The 22,991-nt window shown below is 47.1% G+C and overlaps 1 protein-coding gene and 1 long non-coding RNA gene across 3 annotated transcripts in view; one reads left to right on the top strand and one right to left on the bottom strand.

Moving 5' to 3' along the window:
* DMRT1 (doublesex and mab-3 related transcription factor 1) overlaps positions 1-22,991 on the bottom strand; it is a 104,160-nt gene that overhangs the window by 74,446 nt on the left and 6,723 nt on the right. The gene's annotated exons all lie outside the window — the stretch shown is intronic.
* LOC116571116 lies at positions 434-9,110 on the top strand. The gene is made up of 3 exons (XR_004277714.1): positions 434-578; positions 682-692; positions 9,098-9,110. It is a non-coding gene; the product is annotated as an uncharacterized LOC116571116 (long non-coding RNA).

Genomic DNA, 22,991 nt, shown 5'->3' with positions numbered 1-22,991 from the left:
AGAAGAGAGGAGGGATGCCCGCTGCTCTGTTCCGAAAGAGACCTTACAGGGCATCCCTTCCTCCCTCTTTTTTGTATCCCTTGCTCTGGGAAAACTTGAAGTTAGGAGCATTTGTGACAGACTGTGAACACAGATCTGTGTCTGCTCTGGACTGTGTTCAGACAACTTCAAATGCAGAGGCTTTGTCAGGCTCTCCCGCTTGGCCACCAAGGATGCCGGCCACTGGGGTGTGTCTGCAAGTTTGCTCCCGGCCAGCATCCTTTGGTTTGGGATCTAGATTCCTTCATAACTTTCTCTTTAAAAATAAGATCACAGGGGCGCCTGGGTGGCTCAGTGGATTAAGCCGCTGCCTTCGGCTCAGGTCATGATCTCAGGGTCCTGGGATCAAGCCCCGCATGGGCTCTCTGCTCAGCAGGGAGCCTGCTTCCCCCTCTGTCTCTGCCTGCCTCTCTGCCTACTTGTGATCTCGCTCTCTGTTGAATAAAATAAATAAAATCTTAAAATCACAAATACTTCCCCCAGTATTCCTGAGCCTGAGCTGCTCTGTTAAAAAAAAAAAAAAAAAATCACAGAGGGTGGTAGGTGAGGGATGGGCAGGATGGATGGTGGGTCCCAAAGAGGGCACTTGCAATGTGCACTGGGTGTTGTCTGGAAGTGATGAATCGCTGAAATCTACTCTAGAAACCCATACGGTGCTAACTCACCAGAATTCAAACTTGAAAAAATTACTGAAGAATAAACACAAGGAGATCACAGGTGTTTTTGTCTTTGCTCCTTCAGGTCTCAGATGGTGATGGGGAGTTTGGACGTGGACACTCAGTAAATGTGAAGAAATAAAACACCAGTTTCCTCTCATCACATTGTTTCACATGGCTTTTGCTCAGCTTGAGGTTCTGCCTGGTGCCTGTGTCACTTCAATGAGGAATCTGTCATGCACTGTGCTTCTGGTCTTCAGGACCGATCCCTGAGAAGGCCTGCCCCCAACCCCCACAGCCTGCCTCTCAGCCAGCTGTCACCCTTGGTGGCAGGGGTGGTCTAGGGGAGAATGCCTTAGGGCCAGGCCACACCACAGCCCCTGTACACAGCAGCCTCCTGCGAAGACCGACCGTGGGCACCCACGGTGACGCCGGGACCAGCAGTCGGAGCCCGGCTCTAAACCCAGCACAGGCTGGCGTGTTTGTGTCAAGTCACACCTCATGTCTGACCGCAGCAGTTCCACCAATGCAGAGACTCCCAGCCACAGCTCCCTGTCAGGGGTCCACGAGGTCAAACCAATTTCCACAGTAATATACAGATGTTACTTGCCTTCTCCACTGTGTTGACCGTTGTGCTGGTGATGTGGAAGCAGTGGTGGGGACATCAAGGCAGTCCTACCAAACTGCTCCAGTGGTCACTGGGTCCCTCACAGCCGTCCTCATTTGTAATTTTGTAAAATACTAAAGAATTTAAAAATTTTATGTCATCTTGCTTAAGATGCCCTTGATGAAGCAGGAAAAAAAAAAAAAAAAAACCCTTGATGAAATCTCTACCTTTGCCCATCCCTTTTTAATATCCCGTGACAAAGTGGGAGGGATGCATAAAGCACTTCTCTGCGGCAACCTGAGGGTGATGGTTTCCTTGAACGAGGTACTTTGTCCAAACGTCTGAATGAAGAGCTAGACGCTGGGCTTTTTTTATGGAACACATATATACTTGAAAGAATGATGACAAACTGGCTACTGGGGCTTGGGTGCTTGGCACGGTCTTCAAAAGGAACAAAGCGAGCCTGTCACTTCAAGGAAAACAACTGACAGTATTTACTGCCCAAAAATCGAGCTTTCAAGTAAAAATCAGAATTTTTGGAAACTTAGGTCTGCCACCATGCACTTGACAGCTTCCCAAATTTGAAGACTGTTTTGACAAGCTCAGTAGCGATATTAACAAATGGGATTTTTCTGATATTTTGCAATGAAATAAGGCCTCTGGAAGATCTGTACAACTCAGTGAACTCGTATTTTTCCAAATGACCAATGAATGATGTTATAAAATAATGCATGGGTGAAAGGTCCATCTAAAGTGCAGGATGGCAGGTGCCTGGGTGGCTCAGTCCGTTCAGCATCGGAAACTTAATTTCGGCTCAGGTCATGATCTCGGGGTCATGACAAGGAGTCCTGTGTTGGGCTCTGCACTCAGTGGGGAGTCTGCTTGGGGTTTTGTCTCTCTCCTGTCCCTCCACCTCTACCTTCACCTACACACGTGCACAACCACTCTCAAAATGAGTAAATCTTGAAGTAAGTAAATAACTAAAGTGCAAGATGGACCGATGGGTTTTAATTTGGAAAGAACAAAAGGCTCATTAGCATGGTTTCAGACTTTACCCTGCAACTAATCTCTAAGAAATCATCACCAGGACACCTGGCTGGCTCAGCTGGCTCAGACTCTTGGTTTCTGCTCCGGTCACGATCTCGCCGCTGTGAGATCCAGCCCGGCCTCAGGCTCTGAGCTCAGTGCAGAGTCCGCTCAGGTTCTCGCTCTCCCTCTCGCTATGCCATCTCACCCTCTCTCCCTCTTTCTCTCTCAAATAAATAAGATATTTAAAAATAAACAAATAAATCACATTTCAAGTTTTGGTCCGCTATCAGAAAACAGGCACAAGGGTCTCAAGAGGCTATTCAAACACTACTCTCCGTTCTCCAAATATTTATCTATGTGAAACCGAATTTTCATGTATCTCAATCAAAACAACAAGCTGAAGAAGCAGATGATGGGAACTCAGCCACGTCTCACTAAGGCAGACTTAAAACAGTTTGCAAAAACGTCAAAACAATGGCAATCTCCTTACTAAGTTTTAATTTGGAAAAATATACTTATATTTTTCATTAAAATATGTTGCTTCTGCTAACAAGTGACAGATTTATTAAAAGAATTAACAGATATGTTTTTAATTTCTCGGTTTTGGGCTTTAATTCCACAAATGTTGATAGATAAAATCCACATCTTTACGAGCTCCTTGAGGTCCTTGATGATTTTTAAGAGCGGGAAGGGATCCTTGCCCCTGAAGTGTTTGCAGGCCTGGGTCTTGTGAGTCTTCTCCTTCCAGAAGGACTGACTTCAGAGCGAATGGAGTCCGGGGTCCCATCCTGAGCTAACTGCTGCCAGAGTTAGCAGTTAGCAACGAGTCCCAGGGGGCACCACTGGCTCTGACCTTAAGCCAGAAACTCTCTTTTCAGTGGAGCGGACACTAAGCGCTGCCCCGTATGGCCAGGCAGCAGCACTTCTGGGTGAGAGCACTGGCTCCCACGTCCAACTGCTCCATCAGATCTACGCTCTACTGCCCCAGGACCCGGGATCCAGGCACTTTGTGCTCTGCGCCCCATGTCTCCAGGTACCGTGGGGATAAGGCTGCCACTGACACCAAAGAGGGCCCAAAAGGCTCTGACGCACGGTAAGTGCTCCAGAGATGTTAGCTATTATTCTCATCGCTGTTACAACATAGTGGTGGCCTTCTCTGCCATCAAGCAAGAGAGCCGCCAAATAATTCTGGAAAAAAAAAAAAAATCCCTGCCACACATGCTCATCTTTGGGGTACCACAGAAGGGCTGCGCTGCACCTGGCAGAGGCTTCCTGAACGCAAATGAACTTGGAAAGGAACAGAATCCTCCGCGCCTGGCCTTCTCTGAGGTCAGACGGTAGCCTTGAGTACAGGCGGTGTGGTATCACTCCCTAAAGTCATAATCAGGAAATGCGGGAACAATTTGTTTCTCCCACAAGGCAATCATGACAGGGCTATTTTAAACGTCAAACACGAACCTAGAGCCAGGAAAGCAAACGAACTCTTCCTGTGTACCTGCCACGGGCCTGAACCCATCTCAATCCAGTTTAGTGAATATAGCCATGGAGGGGTGGGCAGAGCTGACCCCTGCTTCCTGTCCTCAAACTCTCGTCCCCCATCCCCACCACCTGGAGTACTCCGTTCTGCTTCTGAGAAGCACAGCGATGATGGTGCCGCTTCCCTTAAGTCAGTCATGGATTTTATTTATTTGGGGGGACCGCTGCTGTTCCAAGGCTGAACTTTTAGCTTGCTATAAAGTTAATGTGCTATTCAATGTTCATTCCAGGCAAGACTGTGGGGCTGTGTATTTTCTGCCACCCCCAGAAGCCCATTATCCGTAATTGCCCATTACCATGCATAATTATTTCTCCTAGCCTGATCCGTGACCTCCAGGGCTGCAGGCTGTTACAGCTCATGCTCCATCTCACCAAATTTGTGAAGGCAGCTCTCCTGACCCGTAGTACCTGCAAGGGGCTGTTCCGAGTCAACACCAGAAGCGTCTGCAGGCGCGCTTACCTCGAATCAGCGATGTTTCAGATTTCTTCCCGATGCACCTTTCCCACCTCCATGGAGTCTTACCTCCCCACGAACAACAGGAAAACGAAGCATAACCCACTCTCCACTGTGTGGGAGCTGGAAACCCAAACCAGGACTCATCTGCAGCCCTTCGTACTCCCTTTTCTTTGAAGTTGGCTATTTAGTTGTATCACACTTTTTAAAGACTGCTAGTGGGAGAAGGTGGAGGTGAGGTTGGGCGAAACTTTAAATCTTAAATTCAATATATATGCTACCACAATTAGTGGGGGCTTTTGTTTGTTTGGTTTTTGAGTAGGAAGAGGTGCTGTGCTCTAATCAGTGATGACAACGGACCTCGGGGATTCCATGTGCACTTAAGACATTACTTCTAGAATGGACATTTGGTCCCCCCACAGCGAGTCACTCTACAGCCATCCCACTTTCCAGCGTTAGCAGGGAATGGGCGGAAGGGACAGGACGCTGGCTGCATGTGGCGTGGGGCCTGGGGGTGCAGCCATCCCTGGGCACTTCCTTGGCTTCCCCACAACGGTCTCCTTCCGGAGCCCTGCTGCACAGTGTCAGCCTGACAGTGGGAGATGCGCCTCTAAGCACGGATCCAGTTCACACCAAGACCCAAAAGAGCAGCGCTGTTAGAAATGAGACCACTCAACGGTTGCATGGCCACTCGCGGCTGTTGCCCCCATGCTGTCCACCAGCACCTCCTGGATGTGTGGCCTTTCAGCGTTTGCCATCTTTATCCTCCCTTGGTCTTTCCTTCCTTTTCAATGAAGCTCCTCTAAAATTAACAGAAGTCAGTTCTAAGTATAAACCCCTCCATCTGCTCAATGCTCTTCGTTACCAAAGCCAGGTCGGGTGAACTGAGAAAAGGAAGCCTAACAAGTTTTCATGGAGTCGGGCACCACGGAAGCCTATGACGTAATTCTGCCCCTTGTTCTGATGTCTGGAGAAGTAAGAGGGGTAAGTCTGAGCACGTGTGCACAAGAGCGGTGGATAAGGCAGAGGCTCCCGCACTTGGCCACAGGCCTCATCGTTAGGGGAAAAGGAGGCCATGCAGACACCACCAGTGAATGTGGCAGGTTTAAAAATCATCTGTTGCTGCTGAAAAAGAGTCAAGCCTGACAATTTCCTGGGGGAGCACGTAAGTGACTGTTCATGGTTTAAGTGATGACACGGCGATGCACCAAACACAGAGTCTAGAGTTCTCAGATTCCAAAGACAGAGACCTGGTCAGAACCTCATCTCACCCCACTAGGGAAGGCCGGGCAGGACAGCGACTGAGAGCTGGGATCTGGTCTGAGGGCACCACCCCGGTCTGAAGCCCCTAGCTTGTGGCTCTTCCGACTCCTCCCTGAGACAGCTCACCAGCCTCACTTCCCAGCTGCTGCCAACCCAGCAGCCATGCTGTTCTCCAAGTGTGCACGCAAGTCACCCAGACTGGCAGTGACCTCCTCGCAGTTAGGCACTCCACCAAACGTGTCCCTAACCATAGGGACAGAAGGTCATGGCAAAGCACAGTGTACTTGGGCCAACACCTGCCTCCCCGATATGGGGGCCAGGACCCCACCCCCCAGCCTCGGTGCAGTGAGGCCTCATTATGCACAGAAAGCAAGCTCTGCCAGTCCTCTTGCCCAAATGAGACTTCCACTGTGACAGTGCCCTTTCCTTCCTTCCTTCTCTCTGGCTGGAGCGAGAGGCTTCTGGCTTTTAGTATAACGGCAGAGACAGCAAGTGCAAAGCCCTGAAGACTCAGACCATGTGGAATATGGACTTGTGTATTCAGACACACAGGCACACACACACATATAAACACACATGCGTACACACACACAGATCCATATGCACACCTGTATCTGTACCTATGTATCAATCAACATCCTAACAGCAAAGAAAGGCAAATTCTAACTCCAGGAAACCCTTCCGCAGAGTTAGCCAGAATGCCATCCGGCAGCTAAGACACGGCAGGACAGGAGCTACGGAACTGGCCAGCTCGGCGCACCTACAGGCACATCTGCCCCCATCCATCTTTACCGTCCTGGCCGAGTTGTAGGACTCCTTCATGTCTGGAGCACTGGAGATCTAACTTGCTTTCAGAAACTCTGCTTCGCAGAAAGGTCTCCACTATCAAGAGCTGGCTGCCGCCACAGAAAGCACACTTAGCCCCTAGGGACATGTCTGCAGTGGGGTATAGCCCGGGGTCCAGCGGAGGGGCACACGCACTCTAACCCTGGGGGCCTGCACAGAAGGGGCTGTGTGCAGCGAAGGAGTCGGCCGACTCTATGGGCAGCCCCTGCTGTCACCTGTGGCTGCCTCACCCACCCACCTCAGCGAGGCCTCTCAAGGTTTATTCTGAGATCACTGGACTGACAAGAGAAGATGTTGTTGTTGAATTCAACAGTGAGACAAGGTTAAGTAACTGAACAGCAACAAAAACCGCACACACTCCTAGAAATACACAGGTTGTAAAAATAAGTTGTCCTCCAGCCCCAGGGGGAAAAACGACAGAACAGACAGAGCCTCGAGCCCCAAAGGGATCCTCCTTCATCCTGGACTAGACACCAACCAGAAAGGCAGCAGGAAGGCTGTTCTCCTGAGAAAAGACTGCAGCACTGGGACCAGATGCTGTCACAGGAAGGATTCGCCAAGGAGTCAGCCAGAGAGGAGGAAAGAGAGCTCTTCTTTCGTATGAGCTGAGCGCTCCCGGCCATTTGCCCCACTTAAGTGTAGTGGTAAGTTCACTTGTAAGAAAAAGCTCTCAAAACTCAGATTCATTCGGGGCTCCTGAAAGGCGGAGTTGGTTAAGTGTTCGATTCTTGATTATGGCTCAGGTCATGATCTTAGGGTCATGAGATCAAGCCCTGTGTTGGGCTCTGCCCTGGGTGTGGAGCTTGCACAGGATTTTCTCTCTCTTTCTGCCCCTGCCCTCTGCCCACTCCTACATTCTCTCTTAAAAAGAAAAACAAAAACCCCACCCAAACTCAAATTCATTCATTCATTCATTCATTCATTACCAGCTGGCTGCTCACCTGCTTATCTCCAAGGTAGGAAGGGTCACTTTACCATGACATTACACGTGCACCTGCAGGTGCCTTCGGGTTCAGCCTGAAACTAGGAAGCCCACTCGCTCCTCGTTTCCTTCACTGCAGCTTGCTTTACTGCAAGCCAAAACACACACCATGCTGACCTGCCTGTACAACTGAAACAAACACTATAGACAAGGAGAAAAGACTAATAAACAGTGCGACAGAAAATATGACACCTTAGGTAAAAGTAAAACTAAAGCAGTAATAAGCAACAGATTATTAAATTCTCAGGGACTGGAAAACCGAAAGTAGGGAGGAGAAACAAAGTCACTGTAGATTAAGTATGGTGAGTTTTAAGCCAATTATAAAAGATCAAAGAGAACATGAGAGGGGAGGAGTAGCCTTACAAGTAACCGAGACAGGAGACCTTGGGAGAAATATGACCAGAGTAAAATCATTACAGTTTACAGTAAAAGTAATCTAGGAATGACTTTAGAGAAAGAAATTCACTGGAGACCACTACTGGGTGAACAGCATGGGGACAGAAATCAAAAAGCCCTTTCTTTAAAAAAAGACACACGACTCCAAGGAAAGTACCTCCTCTATAGAACGAATAGGACTGGCAATATGGAAAGTATGAGTAAAAAATGTCAGGACCATGAGCCACATTTTGGGTTTCTATGGCATCAACATCTGGCAAGGAAATTGGGCATGAACTTCACCCAATGTCTGCATGAACAAAGGGAAGAGGGAATGTTGTAGTATCTGCCGGGCAGCGTCCTTGAAAGTCATCTGACACTTGCTGTGTTGTCCCCCAGTAAAAACCTGACACTGCCCTCTCTGACTAATGTCAATTGCTTCGAAAAGTCTCAATCCTTACTAACTCTCCCTTAACTAGCAGAACTAAGAAAAGAGCTGCTAATACAAATGATGCTAACTTTTAACTTCAATATCAGCATTCATTTCTAGAATATCCTCCAATTTACCAATTTACATACAGTCTTCCAGTTGCTACCTGCGAGAGCTCTACACTGACCCTGAGGGGCTGAGAGAGCAGGAACCAGGTTGCCCCGTGGCAAGAGGACTCACCTGCGGCTTAGCAGGGGCCCTGCACACCAGGGAACAGAGCAGCCACTGGAGTCGGGATTCAACCCAAGCCTTCTGATTCCAGGTGTGAACCCCTCCACTGCCCCAAAAGCACAGAAAAAATTCTGACACCCAATTCTTCGCCCTCGTTCTGAGTAGTTAATTCTGTGTGTTTTGTTTTGTTTAGCAATCATCAACACATTGGATACTACAAACATCAGGGCCAGAAAGCCAAAGGAGGCACAGAACATGGCTTAGGGATCCCCAGGACAACAAGCACACAAGATTAAAAGTAACACCTGCCTTATAAAGTTTCTCTTTCTTGGGTGCCTGGGTGGCTCAGTGGGTTAAAGCCTCTGCCTTCGGCTCAGGTCATGATCCCAGGGTCCTGCATTGGCTCTCTGCTCAGCAGGGAGACTGCTTCCCCCCTCTTTCTCCGCCTGCTTCTCTGCCTACTTGTGATATCTGTCAAATAAATAAAACCTTAAAAAAAAAAAAAAACGTGAAATTCTACAGGTCACGTAGAACTGTAAGGATGATTAAAAGCTTGTGTGTAACTGAATTTATAAAAACGAGAAAATGTAAAATAATAACATAGCACTTACTGACACTGAGAAAATGTATCTGAAGAAAACAGGGAGAGAAAAGAAAAGGAGTTCTGGACATCAATTACTTTATTCACCCCACACCTGGATACAAACTGTTTACCTAGATGAGCACCCTGTCTCCCCAGTGGGTCCCAAACGACTCCTGTCACAGCCAAGCACGTGAGCCTGGGCTCTGAGTCCTAGACCTGGGTCAGAATCCCGACCCCAACACTGAATACACGTGTGATCCAGAGCACATTACTGTGCCTCAGTTTCCTTCTAAGTGGAAGAAACAGTTCCTATTTTACAGAGTTGCTGTAGAGATTAAATGAGAATATAAATAACAAAGCAGCGAAGACCACACCCAGCATGAGTCCGAGCTCAGTAATTGAAAGCTAGTGGTAGCTTAAGGATTATCACCGTTGCCACCTCTGAACACACAAAGCCAGAAAGCTGGGAGTTAACCCCCCCGCCCCCCCCCCCCCCCCCCCCCCCCCCCCCCCCCCCCCCCCCCCCCGCACTCAGAAGGCAAAAAACAAAAGCAATGTCCTCCCTTCTCATGGGAGAATCAAGGAAACGCTATCACAATAGCGTGGATCCTCCGTTTCAGAAATCTCACTTATTCCTGCTATTCGGGTTCCTGGCAACACAGGCTAATGGGAGAATTACATTTCTCTGCTTAATCACCCTCAGAACGCGTGGTCTTTCCGGGTCTACCCAATACCCTCTGCTCTGAGATGCAAGCTTGTGTTCCCTGTCAAACTCCTCTCCGCTGCTGTAAATAATCTCTCTCCCTCTTTTATATTACCTTTCAAATATTTATAGACTGTTATTCTCCTCCTCTCCAAGCCATACATCATTTTTGTTGTCCTTCCCCTGGATTCTCTCGAGTTTATCTACATCTTTTAGAGAAAAACAAACCCCAGGTGCTCCATGATGAAAACAGCACAGCCAGAGTGAACAACCCCACACCGGTAAGGCCCCTTCTTCCAGAGCCACAAGAAAATTCTTTGATGTGCTTCTTACTCCTTTTCTCCTGTAACTCATAACTCCATCTCTCAGATAAACACTGAGGCACCGTGTGATAAGGGAAATGAACACCACCCTCGCCAAGAGGATGGCTGGGGCTCTAAGAGGTGGCAGCTCCCGGCTGGGATGCTGAGCGGCCTTCTCAGTCAGGCTCCGACTCGCTAATGAGGAGCCGTAAGCTCCTGCTTTGATTCGCTCTTGCTCCCCCGTCCGCTGCCTTCCACACTTGTACATCAGAACAGTGTCCTTGATGCTTTCTTTGTTCTACCCCTAACAAAAACATCTGACACTGTATTTTCAAACAGTTGATTTTGTTTTCGAAAACTGTTTATGTTCAAACACAAGTTTTGTTGGAGTTTTTAAAAATAAAAATTTCTTGGCCTGGTGGCTCAGTCGGTTGAGCATCCGACTCGGGTTTCTGCTCAGGTCAAGATCTCAGGGTCCTGCGATCCAGTCCTGCGTCGGGCTCTGTGCTGAGCCCAGACTGCTTGGGATTCTCTGCCTCGCCCTCTGCCCCGCCCCACCTGCTCACTCATGCATGTGCTCGCACGCTCTCTCTCTCAAATAATGAAATAAAAAACTCCTAAAACTAAACACACATAGACTAAACGCAGCTCAGCCTTCTCACACTTCACCTGGAAGGTGGTGATGCCAGTGTCTCCTCCCCCTGGTCCCCGGCAGGTCTGTGCTGATGCCCTCTGCTTCTTACGCTAACATGTAGCACATATGGCCCAAGGTTTCTAAAATGTTGTGCCTTCTGTCCAAACTGTGAAGGGCAATAAGATACCGCAGTGCTTTCCCTATTTTGCTGGCGATAAGTTCCTTGTCTCTGACTCCCGAGTATTTCTGTGGCGACACAGCATTCCTACACCCTTAGGAAGGATAAGAGAGGCTAACACGAAAGACCTAGATCAGTAAAAGTCACTAAACAGAGAAAAGTAAGGCCAAGAAAAGAAGGGGGAAGCTTACTCATATTCTAATGTGAAGACACCTTGTATTCACTGTGTGTAAGCATGAAGGTGCACCCCTTATTTGGAAGAACCAATATCGTCAAGAGGTCCCTACTATCCAAAGAAATCTACAGATTCAGGGTAAGCCCTCTCAGAATACCAACAGCACTTTTCACACAACTAGCATAACCCTAAAATTTGTGGAACCCCAGAAGACCCCAAATAGCCAAAACAATCCATCACAACCCCAAACTTCAAGATATACTGCAAACTTCAAAACAGTATGGTACTGGTGCAAAAATGGTTGGAGATCAATGGAGCAGAATAAAGAACCCAGAAATATACCCATGATTATACTGTCAATCTTCCACAAAGCAGGAAAGAATATGCAATGGGAAAAGAGAGCCTCTTTCCAGCCAGAAATGGGCTGGGAAAACTGGACCACTTCCTTACACCAAACACAGAAACTCGAAATGGATTAAAGATCTAAATGTAAGACCCGAAACCATAAAAATCCTAGAAGAAAACATAGGCAGTAATCTTTCTGATCTCAGACTTATAGCCATATATTCATGGAGATGTCAAGGAAAACAAAAGCAAAAATCAACTACTGGCAACACACTGAAATAAAAAAAAATCTGCAGAGCAAAGGAAACCATCAACAAAACAAAAACCCAACCTGAGAAGATATGTGCGAATGATATGTCTGATAAGGGGTTGATATTCAAATCGCATAAAAAATGTATACAGCTTGGGGCACCTGGGTGGCTCAGTGGGTTGAGCCTCTGCCTTCAGCTCGGGTCATGATCTCAAGGTCCTGGGATCAAGTCCCGCATTGGGCTCTCTGCTCAGCAGAGAGCCTGCTTCCTCCTCTCTCTCTCTCTCTCTCTCTCTGCCTGCCTCTCTGCCTACTTGTGATCTCATTCTGTCAGATAAATAAATAAAATCTTTAAAAAAAATTCAAAACAGAATTACCATATGATCTAATAATTCTGCTCCTGGATATTTACCCCCCAAAAACAAATATAGTAATTCAAAAGGATATATGAACCCCTTTGTTTACAGCAGCATTATTTATAATAGCCAAGATATAGAAACAACCCAAGTGTCTCTTGATAGACAAAGGCATAAAGAAGTGGTATAACTACACAATAGAGTACTACTCAACCATAAAGAAGAATGAAACCTTGCCATCTGTAACAACACGGATGCATCTAGAGAGTATAATGCTAAGTGCAACAGACCAGAAGGAAAGACAAATACCACATAATCTCACTCATGGAATTTAAGAAACAAAACGAATGAGTAAAGGGGAAAAAAGAGAGAGAGAGAGGGGCAAACCAAGAGATCTTAACTACAGAGAACATACTGGTGGTTGCCGGAAGGGAGGGGGGAAGTAGGAGAAGGAGATGAAGAGTACACTTACGGCGAGGAATACTGAGTGGTATACAGAACTGTTGAGTCATTATACTGTATACTGAGGCTAATATACAGTCCACGTTAACTATACTTGAGTAAAAATTTAAAAAAAAAACTTGTTTAGAGATGCATTCCTGAGATTCCTGGACCTGGGGTACAGGTGGGGTGGAGGGAAAGGTGAGGGGCTGCATAATCTTCACCCAGAGACATAGTCCTTGTCCTGTCCATCCACGTGGCTTCATGTGCAGAAAAAACCAGCTCAGGGCTCCAGAGCTGACAGTATCGAGGCTCACCCTCTGCCCCCACACCAGTACCTGAGCCTTGAGTGCTAAGCATGTTTCTGCCTTCCTCAGGGCTGACAAAGACCTTTCACGCACGTTTCTAGGCAAGCACTGTAAACTGGGCAAGCATTGCCACTTTCTCCACTTTACAAATGAGCAAACAAAGGGAAGTGGACGGCTCAACCTCAGACAGGGGCAGGTACCCGAGCCAGGCTTTGGACTCTGGGTTTTAGGTTCTTTCAATGACATGGAGCTTCCTCCCCAGGTGAAGTTAGGAGATATGAACAAAACCCTTTCCAAATGTCTTTGATCTCCAAGACCTCTGACCAAGCTTCTGCTGCCGTGTACCCTTCTCACAGGGAGGAGCCCAGCATTGCCATGTGGTGGTTAACATCTCACCCCCAGGGGAAGCAGGACCCTGGGCACATTCCACACCAATCCAAGAAAGCAGTAAGTATAGAACGGGTAACGTGCTTTGTAATTTCACTAAGTAACTCTGGTAATCACGAGATTAGTCTCCAGTAAGCAGAATATCTGACACGACGGTGTAATCCCACTCCCCAGTCACAGCCATTCCAGTCTGTCACCCACCAAACAGTCACACTGAACCTGCCGGCCCACAACACTGGGCAGAACCATGAATGGTTTAATCCACTGGGGCCATTAGCTTAGCTTCAGATCTGCCCAAAGTTAAACTGGAACAAGGAGCCGACGCTGAGAGAACAGGAAGGACCCAGCGGACTTAGCTCTCTGCCGTGGCCGTTTTCACTTGGCTAACGGTCTCCTAATGGGAACCAGAAGAGCCACAGGCTTCCACTCCTCCACCTGAGCTCCAGAGAGTGCAGTGACCAGGGGTCAGTCCTCAGGCCCCACCGCTCTGCCCTCTGTGCCCAGTTAATCCCATGGGTGAAAGCCCAGGCAGTCCGGGAGGTGGGAGCTGCCCCCCATAGCACAGCAAACCCATCCCCGTAATACATGAGGAACTCAGGTGTGGGGGATTCGAAAGAGTAATGGGCAAAGGACATACACACAAAAAAATTAGAAACGGCCCTCAAACATATGAAAAGATGTTCAATTTCACTAACAACAACAAAGAGTGATTACAAACCGTACTTTATTTCGATTGTTATATAACAATTACCACCACCTTTAAAACTATAAATTTATCATATAATTCTGTGTGCCTAAAGTCTAATACAAGTCTCTAAAACACGTGGCGTCAACAGGGCTGCATTCCCTTCTGGAGGCTCTGGGGGAGGGTCCGGGTCCTTGCTCAATCAGGGAGCTGGCAGAATTCAGTTTCTTGCAGTTACTTACAGGATCGAGGTACCCGTTCCTGCTGACTGTCAGCTGTGGGCTGTCCCAAGCTCCTAGAGGCCTCCTGCACTTTTTGGCTAAGGGCCCCTCCCTCTGCCTTCAAAGCCAGCAGCAATAGGTCAAGGTTCCTGCTTCAAAACCCTCCTGCAGCTCCTTCCACTTGGCATCTCTGGGGAGAGCCGAGAAGGGTTTTCCAGTTCTAGATTCACGCCGTGAGGACAGACCTACCTGGAAAACCCAGGGCCAACTCCCCGTCTCCTGGTCCTTGACGCTTCATCACATTTGCCATGGATGGGGACATCTTTGCAGGTACCAGGGACTGAGGTGGAGACATCTCTGGGGGCCGTTATTCTAATGACCACCCCAACATACAATGCTTCAACTCTCAGGCCAGGAAGCGCCGAAGGCAGCCTCATCCTGGCAATGCTGGGGCAGCCACTGTCTGCAGGCAGTGCTGTTGACGAGATCCCCCGAAGTTACATGTAAATTTACCTCCGAGAGAAACCTCTCGTCCCACCGTTTCTTTCCACCTCTACTCCCACCAGCTCAGGGCAAGCAGCTCTCCCTCTGCCTGGGCACCCGCACAGTCTTCCCTTTAATCTCTCATCCACTCCTCCCCTTCAATCTCTACCCCAGGCCTCAGCAGAGAGACCTTTTGAGAAAGTAAATCAGATCATGCCATTCACTGCTTCAACACTCCACTGACTTCCCATTGTACTTACAATAAAACCCAAACTCTCCCCCATCCTACAACGACCCCCGAGATGCAGTCCCCAGTGACGTCAGCCCCTGCTCCCAGCACATGGGCCTCCTCCCTTTTTCAGGTGAGGTGTCCCTCCACTGTGCATTCAGCCTGGAAGCCCCAGACCTTGAGCACCAAGGGCTCACAATCACTCAGGACTCTCCTTTGAGAGGCTCCCTTTCCTTAACTACCCTAGCAAACAGCCGCTGACCCTTTGGACACGTCTATCATATCATTTTGTCTTTCTTCATAGCTCTGACCACTTTCTGAAAATATCTTGTATTTGCTGGTGTACTTGCTTATCAGTCACCCCTGCTGGTGATGTAAGACCCACAAGAGACACGTTTCCCGCCCTGCTGTATTTCCTAGACCTGGAAAGGGGTCTGAAACAGAAGTCACATGGTGAACATGTGTTGAATGAATGAAAAATAAGATAGAAAAGCAGAAGGAAGAAAGGCAAGAAGGGAGGGAGTGGATCTTGTCCTGAAGGCAGACTCCCTAACCAAGATGAATTCAATTCAGTTCAACAAACACTCCATGGTGTTTGATAAATTCAATCTGCTTCCCTGAATTTATTCATAATCTACGTTTTAGATAAACTCCAAAAACTCAGGACTGGAGTTAAGGGGTGGTGCAAAAATAGTAGTTTTGTAACTGTTGAAGTCCACAGAGAGTCATTTGTTAATATACAATGAACTGACATTGGATGGTTGAAACAATATTTAAAAATTCTTACTGCTTGGGTGCCTGGGTGGCTCAGTGGGTTAAGGCCCCTGCCTTCAGCTCAGGTCATGATCCCAGGGTCCTGGGATCGAGCCCCACATTGGGCTCTCTGCTCTGTAGGGAGTCTGCTTCCCTCCTCTCTCTCTCTCTCTGCTGCCTCTCTGCCTACTTGCGATCTCTGTCAAATAAATAAATAAAATCTTAAAAAAAAAAAAAAGAATTCTTACTGCCAAGAAACATCAGAAAAGTCTGCTATAATACTGAGTGGCATCTGAGTGGCTCAGTCGGTTAAGCATCTGCCTTTGGCTTGGGTTGTGATCCTGGGGTTCTGGGATCCCCTGGATCTGAGCTCTGCATCAGGCTCCCTGTTCAGTGGGAGCCTGCTTCTCCCTCTCCCTCTGCCACTCTTCTGTTTGCACTCTCTCATTCACTCGCTCTCTCAAATAAATAAATCTTTTTAAAAAATGAAAGAAGAATCTGCCATAATACTGAATCAATATTTTCTTTTGACAACTAACCAGCTACTTACTGTACTTTAGAGTTTCTTGTGCATTTTCTTCTGAAAAGCATGTTCAGTAGGATCGTACAGTACGACCAGAGTGATGACGGTTAAGTCCACACGCAGACATAAGAGACTAGAGTAAACTGGGGTTTGAAATGTTACTTGGTTCAGCCACAGGGATCAATATTTATGTGATTTTCCTTAGGAGAGTCAGAAAGGTTATCACACTGAATATTTTTGTAAGTTGAAAAATAAGAGAAGCTGAGACAGAAACACAGATCTGTACTTAAATAATTGAGTGTGACAATGACAGAAGGGACCGTGACAAGTCAAGACCACACAAGACAGTGTCTGGAGCTGCAGGGCCGCAGGCATCCCCGCCCTGCTTCCCCGGCATCCCGGCACCACACGGAGCAGCACTTGAAGAAGCTCTGATGGGAGACTACCTGGCAGAGGTACAGAATTTACAGTGTCCTGCAGGAGGCGCACTTCCCTGCCGCCCGCTCTACAAACCTCATCCTTGGAGAAACTTCAGATCTCATCACGCTAGCGCTACAGATTAGACCCGCATATAAAACAGACCGAGAAGTCAGTAATAAGGCGGAACTGGAGCAGCTGGGGAAAGAAGAGAGGAAGGGAAGGATGCTGACGGAGATAAAAGGGATCACCTTATCTCAGGGGAGTCTGCAGAGCTTTGGAGACAGCTCTGCTAGCAAAACAGGCTGTTCTGAGTCCAAAGCCAGTTCCTGAGAGGGAGAGAATGGCGAGTTACTGCTTGGAGTTACTGCTTCCCTTTGGGGAAGATGAAGAAAATCCCTGGTGTAGGACAGTGCTGATGGCTGCACAGCGGCACGGCTGCTTCGGCTTCAGAACGGCATGCCAACCAGCGGTTAAAATGGCCAGGTTTATGCTATGGATACTATGACATGATGAAAATTTCACTTTTTTTTTTTTTCAAGGAGACTCCATGCCCAGCGTGAACCCCAGCATGGGACTTGAACTCACAACCCTGAAATCAAGACCTGAGCTGAGGTTAAGAGTCAGAAGAATCAGGCATCCTGATGCCATAAAAAATCTTTTAAAAGTTAGTTTATAAAATAGCTGATGGGACCAAAAGGCATCCACAAGACCCAAAGAACAGCTGAGTGGTGAGGGGGTGGTTCATGGACAGAATCCTTGAATCAGCAGATAGCCGGGAATCCGTGGGATCCTGGGATCGTGACTTGAGCTGAAGGCAGACGCTTCACTCACTGAGCCCCCCAGGTGCCCTAAAAGAGGAAACTATTTTAAAGACTGAATGTTGATATATATCCAGGAATAACAAAACACAAACCTAAAGAACCCTTCATGATGTAAACTTCTAATCTTCAGAGAGACTCTCACTGGGTATTAGATCTGCAATGTTTACTAGGATGAAAGCATCTTACCTTTTAATTTTAAAAAACTGAAGTTTGAATTTTCTGGAATCCTTATACCTTGTTTATGGGAATGTAAAGAGTGCAGTCTCTTTGGAAAACATTCTCAAAAGTTCCTCAAAGGTTAAAAAAACATAGTTACCCTATGATTCAGCAATTGGGACTCCTTGATATATAGCTAAGAGAAGGTTCATACAAACACTGATACAGTGGAGCCCGGGCTGCACAGTCAGTTGAGCATCTGACTCTTGGTTTTAGTTCAGGTCGTGATCTCAGGGTCATGAGACTGAGTCCCAAGTGAGGCTGTGCGCTCAGCATGGAGTCTGCTTAAGACTCTCCCTCTCCCTCTGCCCCTCCCTTAAATAAGTAAGTAAGTAAAATAAGTAATAAGTAAATAAGTATTACTTGCTACTTAATTAATTTACTTATACTTACTTATTATTACTTAATAAGTAGTAATTTACTTAATTTTAAGTTTAAATTAAGTAGTAATTTACTTAAGTAAATATTACTACTTAATAAGTAATAATAGTAATTATTACTTATTACTAATTACTTAATAAGTAAAATCTTTTAAAAAGGGTATAAAAATGTGATAAAAGAATTATTCTTTTTTTTTTTTAAGATTTTATTTATTTGACAGAAATCACAAGTAGGCAGAGAGGCAGGCAGAGAGAGAGAGAGGAGGAAGCAGGCTCCCTGCCGAGCAGAGAGCCCGATACGGGACTCGATCTCAGAACCCTGAGATCATGACCTGAGCTGAAGGCAGAGGCTTAACCCACTGAGCCACCCAGGTGCCCCAAGAATTATTCTTTTTTAAAAAATATTTTATTTATTTATTTGACACAGAGAGATGGCAAGAAAGGAAACACAAGCAGGGGGAGTGGGAGAGGGAGAAGCAGGCTTCCCACTAAGCAGGAAGCCCAGTATGGGGCTTGATCCCAGAACCCTGGGATCATGACTGGAGCTGAAGGCAAACATTTAAAGACTGAGCCACCCAGGTGCCCCAGAAGAATTACTCTCAAAAAAAAAAAAAAATTACTCTCAATAACCAAAAAGTGTAAGCAACCCAAACGTCCATCAGTTGATGAAGAAAAAAAACAGGATGTATGCATATAATGAATTTTTTTTCTTAACTTAAGTAGGCTCCATTCCCAGTGTGGAGCCCAATGCAAGGCCTGAACTCATGAACACTCAACTGACTGAGCCACCCAGGAGCCCCTGTATATGATGGAATATTAAAGATTTTATTTATTTGAGGGAGGTAGGAAAAAAAGAGAGAGAGAGAGCACACAAGCAGTGGTGGGGGGAGGCAGAGGGAGAGAGAGAGAATCTCAAGTAGACGCTGCACTGAGCATGGAGCCTGATTTGGGGGCTCGATCCCATGAATCTGAGATCATGACCTGAGCCAAAATCTAGACTCAGACACAGCTGACTGAGACACCCAGATACCCCTACTGAGTTTTAATTTTAAAAATGAATAATAAATGCATGCTACAACATGGATAAGCCTCACTAACAGCAGGAAAAGCCAAAGAGAGAGAGGGAAGCAGGCTCCCTGCTGAGCAGAGAGCCCGATGCGGGACTCGATCCCAGGACCCTGAGATCATGACCTGAAGGCAGCGGCTTAACCCACTGAGCCACCCAGGCGCCCGACCTGAGCCAATTTCAAGAGTCAGACACTTAGCTGACTGAGCCCCCCAGGTACCCCAAATAAAGTTTATTTTCTTTTTTAAAAGTATCTATAAACTTGGAGCACCTGGCTGGCTTAGTGGTTTAAGCATCTGTCTTCAGCTCAGAGCATGATCTCAGGGTCATGGGATCGAGCCCTGCATCGGGCTCTTTGCTCAGCAGTGAGTCTGCTTCTCCTTCTCCCTCTGCCTCTCCCCCTGCTTGTGCTCTCTCTCTTTCCCTTTCTATTAAATAAATAAATAAACAAATAAAGTCTTTTTAAAAATCTATAAACTCAGTATCTTTTAATTGTTCATTAGTGACCTTTCTTACCAGTAAAAACCGCATGGGCACAGGACTTCATAAATTTTCAAACTGCCTCTTTTCATATCCATAAAGCACAGACTAGTGCGCTCCTCGACCAGCCTGTGCGCTGTCTGTCTGTATGCTGAAATGATAAATTACTGCTAAAGGGGAGACGCGAAGGGGGAGGTCCCGTCACGATCAGACACAGACCTGACTGACCCTTCTGACAGGGGCAAGGCGAGGGAGACCGGGCCACTGGCCCCAGGAAGCCTGGCTGCAGGGGGAAGGCCAGAGACCGTAGGAGGCAGTTGGATGTGAGGGAGTGTGAATGTGAGTGTGTATGGAAGTCCAGGGTGCTCCAGAAGGGAGGGCCTCAAGGGCGATAACATTCAGGTCCTTACTTACAAAGGGCGCACAGGCAGAAGCAAGGCTCTACAATGCAAGCCTTCATCTTTGCCGGCGGTGTGCGGAACAGGAGAGGCCAGGAGCTACACCGACCTCAGTGGGAACAGAGGGTGAAGCCGCCTCCGGCTGGCTGCTGGGGTTGAAGAAGGGGAACAGCAAACAAAACAGAGGAACCTAGGTTTCAAAGTGGAAGAATGTCTGTGAGAGTCTTTTTAAAGTTAGCGGACACTTTGGAAAATTAAAATATATCAATCTTTTGCTAAGATTTAAAATGTAAAGCCATGGAGATAATGTGGATGTTGCTTTAATTTTATAATAAAAGAAGCTCACTTTTTTTTTTTTTCTTTTTTTTGGATCCTACTAGTGTGAGAAATAGCAATGAACGGGGTACTGCTTCAGAAGGCTATTTCTTCCACGGTGATACCCACAGTCGTAGATGACAGTAACAGTAAGAATCATTCACACCCACTGTTCCAGGAATCTTTGGTCAGTGCTTTGATTTTAGTCAATCGCTGGTTAAAGATGGTAGAGATGTTAGGTACTTTACCCTACTCTGAGGAAGTCCATTCTCCAATAAATGAAATGATAGCCTGGTAATAAACCCGATTTCCTTCACAGTGTCCTCCGCATTCAGCCAATAACCTCAGCAAGAATTCTTGGGCACTTTCCACTCTACTTGGGCACTTTTGGGAGCCAAAAGGAGATAACAAAGAAACTTCAAGGACATAAAAATCTACTGAATTTCACTAAGCTACTGCCCTTGTGGACACTTAACATTAACGATTAGAAAGAGAAGGGAAGCAGCCTGCCCTGTATTTGCCAGGTGGGTAGGGCCCCATCGTCTGATCCCACGGACAGCTTTCACCCCTCCTAAATAATCTCAAGGCCTAGCCTTTCACATCCATATAATGGAATATTAGCCCATTATAAAATTTCAAGCTCTTGTAAGTGAACGAAAAAACCCTACTGACACACCCGTGGGAACAGTACACTGCCGTTATGTTCAATACATAAATAATATACATATCTGGAAAAGCGACAAACACATGAGCCTGTCCAGGGAGCTAGTAATCCTGAAATGCCAGACAGAAGGGACTTGCAGGCTGGAACTGGAAGGACAATCCCATTTCACATGATGTGTTATTTTAATAATCCCACTCTCTGGAAATACAAGATTTACCCGTTAGCAGCAAACTATTTCCAGAAGTTGGGCCCCATGTGCTGCATGAAACTTTAAGGACACACTTCAGTCTGTCTGTCTTTTCTACCTCTCCACTTTACCACCTCCCTTTCTTTTCCTCCCTCTCCCCCCCCCCCCCCCCGCCCCATTTATGTAGTTTATCCTATTGGCCCAATCTGGAATTATTGATCTCAACTCAAAAGGCTTGGCGCAAGTCCTGGGAGTGAGACCATGTGTCTGGGGCTCCTGCCCCATGGCGGTGGGCTGACAAGGGGAGAGCCCCCTGCCCGAGACAGGCAAAGCCTCCAGAGCCATGCCTCCAGAGCCCGAGAGCCCAGCACAGAGCTGGCTTCCACGTTCCCCTCCCTTTGAGTGCTGATTCAAGAATCCAAAATGACTCTACGTCTACCAGCTCCGGAGGCAAGGAAGGCAATCTGGTCACATCCTCCTTGACCCTGAACCTTCTATCTTGCTCCCCTGCTGCTTCTCTTTGTTGCTTTCCCTGGTGCCGAAATACTCTGCCCCGAGGCCTTTGTCAGGCTGAACTCCATCTAGCCTGAGATCCCGATCCTGCTCTAAAGCTCCTAGCTTGGGGTAGATGATGAAACTGTGGCATCCCTTCCCCTGAGGCGGAACGCAAGACGGAAGGAAGGCTAAACCAGGTTTACCCAAGAGGCCCCCCACACGGCCCAGCCTGGACGTTTATCCATCACTGGTGGTTCATTCCCTGTATTCCTCCCCAAGCTCAGTGGCCGCAGCCTTCTAGGACAACAGTGAATGGGAGGGACTTTTGCCCCTAATGTTGTTCTTATTTGCCAGGTGGCCCTAAAGCTCTTCTGAGGATTAAACCACAGCCTCTGATTTTAATTGTCCATTACTTAAGGAAACAGGGCAACTGCTCCCAGTCTCTCTCCACAGGCAGGTAAAATGGAAAATCCAGGGGCTCTGGGACCACACAGCCCTGGACTGAACCCCAGCTCAACTCAGCTTTATTCTGGGCACCTTCCTTACCACTGGTTTCCTTATCTGCAAATGGGAATAGTTCCTACCTCATTTGTAAAAATCCAGTGAGTCGCTCCCCTCTTTATTCCTTGGACACACCCCTTTCCCATTTCAGCCCTCCAGCTAAACCCACCAGACCAGCCGGGACCTGGTGTTATTTGGTAATCAACCTTAAACACAGTGTATAATCTTGGAGTGTAAAGATCCTATTTCTGATAGATATACTCCACCCTTTCTATCAAAAGGGAAGTTTGGAAAGCCTTGTAAGCCTATGTTATAAACAATGAAACAAACAAACAAAAAATGTGATTGTCCTTGATAACTACAGAACCTATCGCCCCAGCAACACACAGAGTGACAGGTACACACACACACACACACCTACCTGCTGTCCAGGGACCAGGATTCCATCCCTCACTGGCTTTCTTTGGTGCCTGCTAACCTTTACGTTCACTGTCATGGTCAAGACTCAGTCTTCAAAACCCTCAAACACCACCTCCCTCATTTTTGATAAGAGAAAAGCAAAGGCCCAGAATGCTAGTGACTTGTTCAAAGTTGCACATGGTGTAAGGCGCAGACAGCGGATTAACTGCTACCCAGCTGGTGCGCCCAGCAAAGGGAGTAACTCGAAGGGAGTAACTCATGAAAAGCTTGGTTAAGAGGAAGCACACGGCAAGGCTGTATTTCATCCTCAGCAGACTCTGAAGATATTCTGCGACTCTCCGCATGTGTTTTTAGGATGACACACAGAGGACTACTGAACAACACAGACCTGAACTGCAAGGGTCCACTCCATGATGATTTTTTCGATAAATATGGCAGTAGTGTTAATGTATTTTCTCCCCCTTATGATTTTCATAACATTTTCTTCTCTCTAGCTTACATGGTTGTAAGAATACAGTGTATAATACATGTAACCTACAGAATATCCATTAATTGACTGTTTCCTGTTATTCCTAAGGCTTCTAGTCAAAAGTAGGCTATTGGCAGTTAAGTTTTTGGAGAGTC

This window comes from Mustela erminea, chromosome 12 (assembly GCF_009829155.1).
Source record: "Mustela erminea isolate mMusErm1 chromosome 12, mMusErm1.Pri, whole genome shotgun sequence".
Classification (NCBI taxonomy): Eukaryota; Metazoa; Chordata; class Mammalia; order Carnivora; family Mustelidae; genus Mustela; species Mustela erminea.
Note: the sequence above shows the minus strand (reverse complement) of the source record. Positions and strands in the feature narration are given on the sequence as shown.